Source organism: Typopeltis vanoorti, chromosome 21 (genome assembly GCF_054136105.1).
Source record: "Typopeltis vanoorti isolate ZY-2024b chromosome 21, IOZ_Tvanoo_1.0, whole genome shotgun sequence".
Classification (NCBI taxonomy): domain Eukaryota; kingdom Metazoa; phylum Arthropoda; class Arachnida; order Uropygi; family Thelyphonidae; genus Typopeltis; species Typopeltis vanoorti.
This window is the reverse complement of record NC_143569.1, coordinates 87,638,467-87,650,127: the sequence shown is the minus strand read 5'-3', so window position 1 is coordinate 87,650,127 and position 11,661 is coordinate 87,638,467. Positions and strand designations below refer to the sequence as shown.

The 11,661-nt window shown below is 36.5% G+C and overlaps 1 protein-coding gene across 3 annotated transcripts in view; it reads right to left on the bottom strand.

The window, feature by feature from the left end:
- LOC150095087 (ataxin-3-like) overlaps positions 1-11,661 on the bottom strand; it is a 156,510-nt gene that overhangs the window by 3,509 nt on the left and 141,340 nt on the right. The gene's annotated exons all lie outside the window — the stretch shown is intronic.

The following is an 11,661-nucleotide window of genomic DNA, read 5'->3' as shown; positions in this document are numbered from 1 at the left end:
ACCTTTGCTCGGAGTTGCACCACCTTGCCTCAGTCCTGAAGATATTTTCAGGTGCAAACTTTGTTTGCTTATACTTGGATAAAGGATTAAACTATAAATAAATAAAATAAAAATAATAAATCCGTTAACGCCTTTTATTCTATTATAGGGAGTAGGCGATGCCTTTACACTCTCTCTCTCTCTAGCTTTTGGAGACTGAGTGGGCAGTTCAATCTCCACCGGTAGCCAATCAGAGATAGCTGGCTCATGTCTATCACTAATTATAGCAGCTGCCGATGAAGAGGCTGGCAAACAAGTGCTGCCATCTCCTGGTACCTAACCCTAACAAGATATGTCACTGTCTGAAATAATGTGGGTACTACGGTCGATTTTCATGAGTTTACAGGATGAAAAACCCACTTGCTTGTGCCAGAGATCGACTAACTCGGGAACCGGTTGAAAAAAGGCTTAGAAAAAGTTCCTCCAGTCGGTGACTAGACTTGAACTTAAGTCAAACTTCGAGCGACTAAGCACCACTTCCACTGAGCTACAAGGATTAAACTAAATTTTAATCTTAGCATTACTTAAGCAGATATCAGTCTAATTTGCCTGATATGAGGGGTGCTTAAGGGTCAAAGCTGTATAACTGAGAGGAGACCCCCACATAGCCTTTAAAGGAATGCAGTGAACCGACCAGGACTTCTGACCTAATGTCCAATCATCACCTTCTCATGGTGCACCCTGTTGGGTATCTACCTGGATACTGAACAAACAAGGATGGGCTGGCAATTTGGGAATTAGCCGACCAAATTGTATTCTTATTGGCTTAAACAAATATACAAAATTATGGTACAACACGACAAAATTTCCTGCCGGCTGGGGCATCGCCCGGTTAAACAAGGCCCCCGTTGTTTTCGCTGTTTGCCCTGTTCCAACAGGGCAAACAGCGAAAAGTCAGCTACTGGAACAAATCTGAAAGCACAGCCCAACTCAACATCACCAGAGTTAAAGATTGGAACTATCAACATAACAAGCCTGAATGGCAAAGAAATGGAGCTAGCTGAGGAATTAGATAAGTACCAGATCGACATAATAGGGGTGACTGAAACAAAAAAGACAAAAATTGATGAGATCTTTCTGAGCAATAAATACAAAATGTTATATTTAGTAAATGACAATCAAGGAAAAGAAGGAGTAGCCATAGTATTCAACACAAAATATGAGGCTAATCTTCTTGAATGGCAGGCAGTCTCAAGTAGAGTGATGTGGGCAAATATCAGAATGGAGAATTGGACAATGAGACTTATTTGTGACTATGATCCCACAAGGTCCGTGCGGTTAGCCTAGTGGCTGTGCGCTTTGCAACCATATGACTGGAGAAGGAGTGTCCCAAGTTCGATTCCCATCTAAGACGTGAGGAATTTGAGGATCTTCCTCAGCCATAGCCAAGTTAGCTGGTCTTCGGAGCAGGCATATGGGTTTCTACCGCCAGTTTATCTGGTGTTTATCATCCCGCAATCAGGCAAACTTGCCCCGTGAACACACACGGATCTACAGCCATAAATACTTACCCCCCCATGAGGGGACTCAACTCGCCCAAACAGGCATGGGGGGAAAAAAAGGATGAAACTCCATACGAATAAATAAATGGTCCCACAGAAGGTTCTACTAAGGTAGAAGTGGAGAAATTTGATGCTATAGACAAAGCAATTGACACAATGAAAAAGGAAAAGTTGGATCTTGTTGGGGATCTAAATAGCAGAGTAGGAAATGATTGTCAGACATACAAAAATATTTCGGAAAAATTTGGAGAAAAGAGCAAAGCTAATAATAATGGCAAATACCTGTTTGATTTTTGCTCAGGACATGGACTGGTTATTACTAACACCATGTTCAAACATAAAAATGTGCAAAAATTCACATGGAGAGAAGAGGCAAGGAATAAGAAAAGTCTCATTGTCTATGTTATTGTTGATAGTGATGTTTTCTCCCTGGTGCAGGACACCAGAGTGTACAGAGGATTTGAAATTGGAAGTGATCACAATTTAGTCTTGAGCAGGATAAAATTGAATTTCATATTGAAAAGAATAACATGTAAGAAAGTTTTAAAGCGAATAAAAGTTGAGCAGCTCTCAGATGTGAACTGTAGAACAAAGATTATTGAAAAAAAAAATGAAAGAGTCTGAGAACAGGAACCAAACCTTGGAGATTCAGTGGCAAGCTTTGAAGAAAATCCTGATTGATTCAGCCAGAGAGGCATGTGGTGAGGTTGTCTGCAAGGATAGAAAAATCAGAACTCCATGGTGGACACAGGAAGTTAAAGAGGCAGTGAAGGAAAAGAAGAAAGCATATCAAAAGTTTCTGGCAAATAAGTCAGCTTGTGCTCTTAGAGAATACAGAGACAAATGTCAAGAAGCTAAACACTGTGTAAAACTAGCTAAACAAAAGTCATGGGATGATTTTGGCAAGAACATAGAAAATAAATATCAAGAAGGTGGCAAGATATTCTGGAGGTTGTTGAAGAAGCTTAGAAATGGAGGAAAGAATGCTGTAAAAGGAGTTAGAGTTGATAGAGGTGACATGAAAATGGGAGAAAAAGATATCCTTGAAGTATGGAGTAATTACTTCGAAAATTGCTAAATGAAACAAGCAGTGATAGCACAGTGTTAAAAAAAACATTCAACAGGCATACAGTCAGGAATAGATTTCCATACTTGAAGTAGAAAAAGCCATCAAAGTTTTGAAATGTGAAAAGGCAGTAGGAGGTAGATGATATTCGACCAGAAATGCTGAAGTATGGTGGTATAAAATAAAAGTCTTACAGTGGCTGCACTGTTCAGTAAGTCTGGACAGAGGGATGAATTCCTGATGATTGGAGTAGAGCTCTAATAGTACCCATATATAAAAAGGGAAATAAAATTGATTGTGAAAATTACAGAGGTATTTACCTACTGAGTGCTCCTGGCAAGATCTATGCAAGTATACTTGAGAAACGGTTCAGAAGAATTGTGGAAGAAAACCTTGGTGAAGAACAAGCTGGATTCAGGCCAAATAGAGGCTGTCAAGATCAGATCTTCACTTTATGACAAATAGTTGAGAAAGCATGGGAATACAACAAAGATCTGTTTAAGTTTTGTCAATCTGGAAAAGGCATATGACAAGGTGCCAAGAGAGAAACTATTCAATACACTACAGTTATATGGTGTCAATTGGGCATTATATCAAGCAATACTTAGTCTTTATTTGAGTTATAAGTTAGCAGCTAGAATTGAAGGAAGTACAGGAAGATGGTTTAATGTTAAATCTGGTGTGAGACAAGGATGTACATTATCCCCTCTGTTATTCATTATCTATATGGATCACATTATGAAGGAAAGTGGTATCAAACATGATATCAGAATTGGAGATGTTAACGTCAGCTCTTTGCTTTATGTGGACAATGTTATACTTCTAAATAAATCCGCTACAAGTTTGCAAGATTCCCTGACCGAATTGAATAATTGTTGTAATAGATATGGTATGAAGGTCAGCAATAAAAAGACAAAGACAATGAAAATAGGTAGAATCACTGAAAATGTCAAATGTGTTGTGAACAGGGAACCTGTGTTACAAGTAAAACATTTCAGCAACTTAAGCACGAGTTTCACTGAAGATGGTAAATTAAATATGGAAATAGACAACAGAATCAACAAAGCTGGTATGGTAGAAAGTCAATTGAATTAATTCATATGGAATAAGAGAGAAATTAGTCGGAATACTAAATTAGCTGTATACAAGACAGTGTTCAAACTAGTTTTAACTTATGGATCCGAGAGCTGGTTGAGAAGTAAAACACTTGACCGAAGACTAGAGACTGCAGATATGAGAGTCCTGCTAAAGATTAGAGGCATGAACAGATGGCATCAATAGCAATATCATATTAAAAACGAGGATATTAGGAAAGAACCTGACATTGTCAGCATCCAGGAATGCGTTAGCAGAGCTAATCTCAGGTGGTAAGATTACTTAAACAGGATTGGCGTGGAAAGATTAGCAAAACAAGTGTTCTCTGCCAGGTCAGCAGGAAAACGACCCAGAGGAAGATCAAGATACAGGTGGATTGATACTCTACAAAGTGCCTTAGACGATAGAAATATAAGATCTGATAATGTTGGCGTCTTGACAAGTAACAGAATGATTTGGAGGAAAATTGTAGATAGGAAGTTAGTAATGATGTAAATTTTTCATGTAGTACTATCATATCCTGTACACCCCTTGAGGGTAAATGTCAGAAATTTGATGATGATGAAGCAGATATCAGAGAAATAGTACCCAATAACAACAAGATGAACCACTTCTAGGTATTAACACTTCTATTTGACATGACACAGAGTGAAGAAAAGGTCGTAGTTCATTCGTGTAAATTATCACCTGGTGGATGTCAACTATCAGACCAAAAGTACTGATAAACGAATGAAAAAATGAACAGGAAACTCTTGGCCAACCACCACCCAATTTTCTAGCTGAATCAAATGCAGTATAAGTAAAGGAAGATATTACATTGAATTTTCACATTAATATTGTCTTTAACTAGAAAAATATTTTAAGCAGATTTTGCCACACATATTGGAATTAGCAATATACAGTGGATTTAATTTGAAGCTCAAAAGAGACAAAAATTACCATCTCTGATTATACACTTGGTCGTCGACTTACGACCAACTTCTTTTCTGGCTGACAAGTCGTAAGTCAATCTGGTAGTATGTCGGCCATATATTTATTAACAGTATTCTTTAACCTTTCTAATCTTTTTATCATCTTTATAATTTATTTTTATAATCTTTTAAATTTATAATTATGTATATTGTATATAATGTGAAAAATAATGCTGTATATACTGTACTGAAAACACAAAAATACAATCTAAAATTAATGCAAATGAAATTTACAAAATCAATTTTTAATCTTTGCTTGTGCTGAGTTGTGGATCGTCAGGGTCATGTTCTTGGGTTGAGGTAGGAGATGTTCTCTTGATGAGGAACATGCTGAGCTTTGTTTGAACAGTTTGTTTCTTTTTTTCTTCACATATCTCACGATAACAATGCACAGCATCTTGAATGATACATTCAACCTTTGTGAATCGTTTGGGTCCATTGCTTCGAAACTGGCAAGAGCTTTATTCAGTTGCGAAAAAGAATCTGATAAACTCTTTGCAGTGAATTTCTTTTCTGACTCCTCTTCTCTTCTTCCTCTCTCGCTTTTTCTTCTGACACTCTCTGTGCTTCCAATTCAATCAACTCTTCATCCGAAAGTTCTTTTATTTCACAATCTAGCAACTCCTCTACGTCTTCTATCTCACATTCTAATTTAAGATTTTTTGCAAGTTGAACTATTTTTTCTGTAATCACTTCCAGTTCCTCTCCTTTTTCAAATCCTTCAAATGTATTCGCATAACATTTTAGACACTTTTTCCAAATTCCCAACATACAATTCTTTGTTACACATTCCCATGCGGTCGAAATATTCTTGATACACTGAAGAATGTTGTACTGCTTCCAAAAGTCTCGCAAAGATAAATCAGCATCAGAATCTATCGCTTCGATGGCTTGTGAATGTTGTTCTGAGGTAGTGAACCTTGAATGCTGAAATAGCACCCTGATCCATGGGTTGAATGAGAGCGGTTGTGTTAGGTGGCATAAAAACCACTCTAACATCATGTTGAAGGTTGTCCAGATGAGGAAGGTGGCCAGGGGCATTGTCCATAATCATTAAAATCTTGAAAGGGATACCTCTCTCCACACAGTATTCACGAGCCTGGGGAATAAAGCAGTTCATGAACCAGTCTTCAAACAGTGCTTGAGTCATCCAAGCTTCAGGGTTTGAACGGTAGTAAACGGGCAGTATGTGCTTGTTGATGTGCTTAAATGCACGAGAGTTTTCTGAACAATAAATGAGAAAAGGCTTCAGCTTAAAAACCACGGCATTCCCACCAAGCAACAAAGTCAACCGATCCTTAAAAGCTTTGAATCCTGGCATCCATTTTGCTTCTTGGTGTATGTACGTACGATTAAGCATGCGTTTCCATTCAGCTTAAAAACCACGGCATTCCCACCAAGCAACAAAGTCAACCGATCCTTAAAAGCTTTGAATCCTGGCATCCATTTTGCTTCTTGGTGTATGTACGTACGATTAAGCATGCGTTTCCATTGCAAGCTGGTTTCATCTACGTTAAATATTTGTTCCGGTAGATAACCTTCTTCTTTGATGAAAGAGTCGAAACTACCAACGAATTTTTTGGTCTTCATCTGCACTTCCTGCTTCTCCTGTGACACATACATTATGCAAAGCAAATCTTTTTTTTAAAACGCTTAAACCATTCAGTACTAGCCTGAAAATCTGTGTAATCGTCTCCGGCGCATGATTTTAAACTCTGAAACAGACTTCTAGCCTTCGCTTGCACTGTGCAAAGGCTCATGGGTGAATATTTCTGTATTAAATCTTCCATCCACAACAATTTCACCATTTCATGGATGGGTCCCTGTCGTTGTTTGGTTAAAATTGTAGACTTCATAGGTGTGGAACCTTTCATAGCTTCCCGAATTCTTTCTTTGTCCTTAAGAATCGTCGATACCGTGTAATGTGATAACCTCAAGCCATGTGCTATCATATTCACTTTCTTTCCGCCTTCATACTTCTGGATAACTTTCATTTTACACTCTAAATCAATAGTTTTCCTTGACTTCTTAGCTGGCATATCTGTAGATGAAGGCATTTTCCTTTTACTAGACATTTTATGGGTATTATTTCAGTAGAATTTTAATTAATACACCACACGCAACAGATGCTTGAAAGCGACTGAGTGTATGTGAGAAATAGTTATCATACTCGCAGCTGCCTGATTTATTATTAATTAATTAATTTTTTTTGTGCTTGTAAGTGCGGACAGTCGTAAGTCGACGACCAGGTGTATTTATATGTTTATACAGTGTCCTGATTGCTCATCAAGTCAAAACAGCAGGATGAAAAATTCCTGAAATTGGTATTTATAAAGATGATTCATAGCACGTCTCTTCTCAAACTCAGGTTCATGTAGCCAGTGTATCCGTGTGTGTATATAATGCTTAAAGAAGTCAACAGACACCATAGTGTGAGGAACAAACAGCCATGGCACTCGCCTTAATAAGATGTAGGATCTACTTTTGCTGTGATGACTGCAGTAATCCAAAATCGAATACTTTCTACAAGTGCACAATAGTTATAAATGGGAATTTTGGACCATTCTTCCTATAGGCATTATTCTAATGAGATCCTGGAGTGTTGCGGGGCAGATGTTCCTAGACCTCATCTGATGCATCAATTTATCTCACAGATGTTCAATAGAGTTGAGATCAGGGTTCTGTGAAGGCCAGTCAAATGTGGTGACGTTCATGTCCACAAAGTTAGAGCAGCAGTGTAAAAATAATCATAATTTATAATCATGAATCTTTTTACAATTGTTTATGTTAGTATATTATTAGTTTTGCTTTCGTAACACGTATGATCAACACTTGTGATGTGCCTGTTATTGATTTGTAAAAATGAAATGTAAAAGCATTTAAAATTGATGTACTTACTAGATTCTGATAGTTTGTAATAATTTCAGTCTTCTTTATTGTCATTCTTCTCTTTGTCGCCAATGATGACAATGTGTCAGCCATTGCTATGCAACTTCTTGCTTGCTATTTACATGAAATGCGCATGTTCACCAAGGAGATTGATAGTTGACAGAGGGCATTCAGCACTGGGGGTAATGAAGAAAACAAGGAGAGAGAGAGAGAGGGAGGGAGAGGAAGAGGGATTTGAGAACAGCAACCAGAGAATTTTGTTCTTGGGAAGTTTTTAAGAAAATGTGACAGTTGGGAGAATATTAACAGAAGATTCCAAAAAAAGGAATTATAGCACTGTGAATCTTTAAACTGGAAGAGTTGAGACTCTCAACATGTGCTTAGTAAATAAAAGAAGCTATTTGGAGTTGACATTCTAATTCAACGTTCGAGGAAACGCTGAATGCAAAGTTTTGTCTTCTGTCTTAAGGATGCTGGATCTATTTGTTATTCTACTGGAAAAAGCAATGGAATTAGTAAAATCTGCAACTGTAAAGTGGCTTAACATGAAGAGCTCTACTTAGATATGTTGTTTATGAAGTAGAAGAAAAAACTGTCTCTTTTCTGGTGCAAAAATTAGTAATTTGTGCATCAAATTGAACTGCAAGAGGTTATACTCCAGAGAAAAACAGATTGAAAAAATTGTATGCTAAATAAGAAATTAAAAAAAAAAGGATCTCATGGAAGTGTAGAGGTAGTTTTATATTTTTGGAGAGGGCCTAACAAAGAAACTGACTCTGATGAACATTTTGTTGTCGTGAAAACAAGGTGTTTAGCTTGGTAGACATGATTAGGTATATGTTAAACAACCCAGTAATAGAATGAGTCAGAGAATGAATTATTTTATTTTTTTTAAGATAATAAAGTTTCTAAAGTGTAGACTTATTTAGAAGGCATTGGACCCAATTAATTTTGTAGTTATTTATGTAATTTTATTTAAAACATATATAATGTTTTAGTTTCATTAAATGTATATATATACTTAAATATAAAGAGCCAATAGGCTTCATTTCGGCGATATAAACATCATTTAAATTAAGGGGATTAATTTATAACATCGATTAATATTAATTTATAATATAAAACATTGTGGGATTTAATATCCCCTTAATTTAAATAATGTATATATATATATATATTTTTTTTATTTGGTACTCGAGTCAAAAATTAGTAATTTGTGCAAGAAATAGAGTTAAAGGTTATTGCACCAATCAGAATTAAACTCTTGTGTAAATTACTTAATACTCAGTGTAAAAAAAAAAAATCTCTTTACAAAGATAAAAAATTTTAAAAAATAATGTGGAGCTTGCATATTGTGGTCATACCATGGAAACCCACATTGTGAGCCTAGGTTCTGAATGATTTTTTTGCAGATTTGTGTTCCAATCAATGCTCAGAACTCTGATTTCAACATGTCAGCCAACGAATGGCGATTTTTACATATTATTCTAGTACACACGGTCACGTTCAGTGAGTGTGGCGAGTCACCCACTGCAGGTAGCATTTGCAGGCGATTCCCTGCACTTTCATCTCAGAATGGTATCACTGGCTGTTGGCATGGCATACCCCAATTGTCAACAACTTGCCAAACAAATAAGTCTGCAGCATGGCATTCTATTACAATGCCTCTTTTAAATTCCATCAGTTCCCTTCTCGAAGTCATTTTGCCTGGACAACTGATTTGGAGCATCATATTCCTCCAATGTATATGAGCTACAAACACATGACTGATTAGATGTCACAATGCACCTTGCCCATGGTGGGGGAGGGGTGTCCACTGACTTCTTTCCAAGCAGCAGTACATACACACACACACACATGTGTGTGTGTGTATATACTGAGTTGAGAAAGTATATGTATACTTTCTCAACTATGTACATAAAAAAAATGTTTTTTTCAATAATTATGATTATTGATGTTAACATAACTGTATTCAAATTTCATATAAAATAAATCCTTTAAAACATTTTTCATTTCCCAAAGAGAGTAAGCAGAATTCTTTTAGCCCTAGCTAATTGTTCAACAGCCAGTCTCCATATTTAGCAGTTACCGATGGCCAAGCTTGTGGCTACTGATGAGTTTTGAAAACAGAGTGAGTGTGCGAGAGAGAGAGTATTGCATATGCTCTCTCGACTGACATCACCTTGTGATCATAAACTCTAACTTACCTTACTGTCTAAAACAGTGAGAGTTCTATGGTCAATTTTTCCAGCAGAAAAAATCTGGCGTCCCTGTGCTAAAGATCAATTATAAAAAAAAATTCTGTTCTCTTCAAGTAGTTTTAACATAGAAAGAAGACAAAAGAAATAAGTATCCTGAACATATTGTTGCTTTTCTGATGATCAACAGATTACCAGTGTGGTTGGCTGATATATCTCTTTAACAACAAACTGTGAATTTGAATTTACCATGAACTCACCATGGGCATGGATGTTTGTGAATGTCTTTGGGTGGCATATAAACTTCCAACTTTACTAGACGCCTGAAGTAGATAAAAAGCTTCATGTTTGGCCAGAGCCAAGTTTTTGGATTATCCAGCATATCCACTATGTTAATACTACTTTAATATAGGCATATGACTGTTCATAGGTGGGATTTATATAACAAATATCTTCTTCTTATTATTATTGTGCTATCTTCTATCGAAGGTCAGCGACCATCTTGGCGAACAAACTGCGCTCTTGTGCTAACCTGAGCAGTTGTGCACTGCTCTTTCCTGTCCACGTCTTGATGTTGTCAAACCATGATATTCTTTTTCTTCCTCTAGTTCCTTTGCCACCAATTCTTCCTATCAAAATAGTTTGTAGAAGTTGGTATTTGCTGTTTCTCATGATGTGGCTAAGATACGATGTTTTTCGTTTCTTGATTATTTGTACAAGATGTTTAGCTTTGCCAATGGATTTTAAGACATCTTCATTGGTAATTTTTTCTGTCCATGATATCTTTAGCATTCTTCTGTATAACCACATCTCAAAGGCTTCGATTTTCTTGATGGCTGTCGCCTTCAATGTCCATGTTTCAACTCCATAGAGCAGAATAGACCACGCGTAGCATTTCAGCATTCGGCATCTGACTTCCATGTTTAGGTCTTTATTGCAGAATAGTGTTCTCATTTTCATGAAGGACTGCCGTGCAACTTCAATCCTTGTCTTTATATCTATTTCTGGATCCCACCGTTCATTAAGCCAGCAACCAAGATATTTATATCTTGACACCTGATCAATATTTTTCCCATTGAGTGTCAGTTTCATTGATGAGGCTGGATGTTTGCTGATCATCATGTATTTTGTCTTGTTGATGTTTATATTTATTCCCATTCTTTGGCTTTCTATGTATACTCTGTCAATGAGTTTTTGGAGATCCATAATATTATCTGCAATTAGCACGGTGTCATCTGCATATCGAAGGTTGTTAACAATCTTTCCATTTATTGTGATTCCCTCTGAACATTCTTCCAATGCTTTTTTAAAGATTACCTCTGCATATATGTTGAACAGGAGTGGTGAGAGCACACATCCTTGTCTCACTCCTCTTTTGATGTTAATATCACTGGTGGTAATGTTGTCTAATTGAACGGTAGCTGACTGATTCCAATACAGATTTGTTATTAGTCTTATGTCTTGTTCGTCTAGCCTTATTTGTTGAAGGACTTCTATTAAGTTAGTGTCTGACTTTCTCGAATGCTTTTTCAAAATCTATGAAACACATAAAGACAGATTTCTGTTTTTCTATGCATTTTTGTATCAATATTTGGATACAGAAAAGGGCCTCTCTAGTACCAAAACCATTCCGAAAGCCGAATTGTGTGTCACTTAGAGTTTCTTCACTTTTTCTATAAATACGATTAATTACTTTCAAAAATATTTTTAATGTTTGGCTAATATTAGACTAATAAGTCGGAAGTCACCACAGGAATTCGCTTTGGGTTTCTTTGGGACAGTGATAAATGTAGATTTGAACCAATCTGATGGAAATTCATCACTTTCATATATTTTATTAAATAGCTTTTCAAGAAGTTTGATGTTATCTGGTTCTATTAATTTTAAAAATTCTGTTTGCA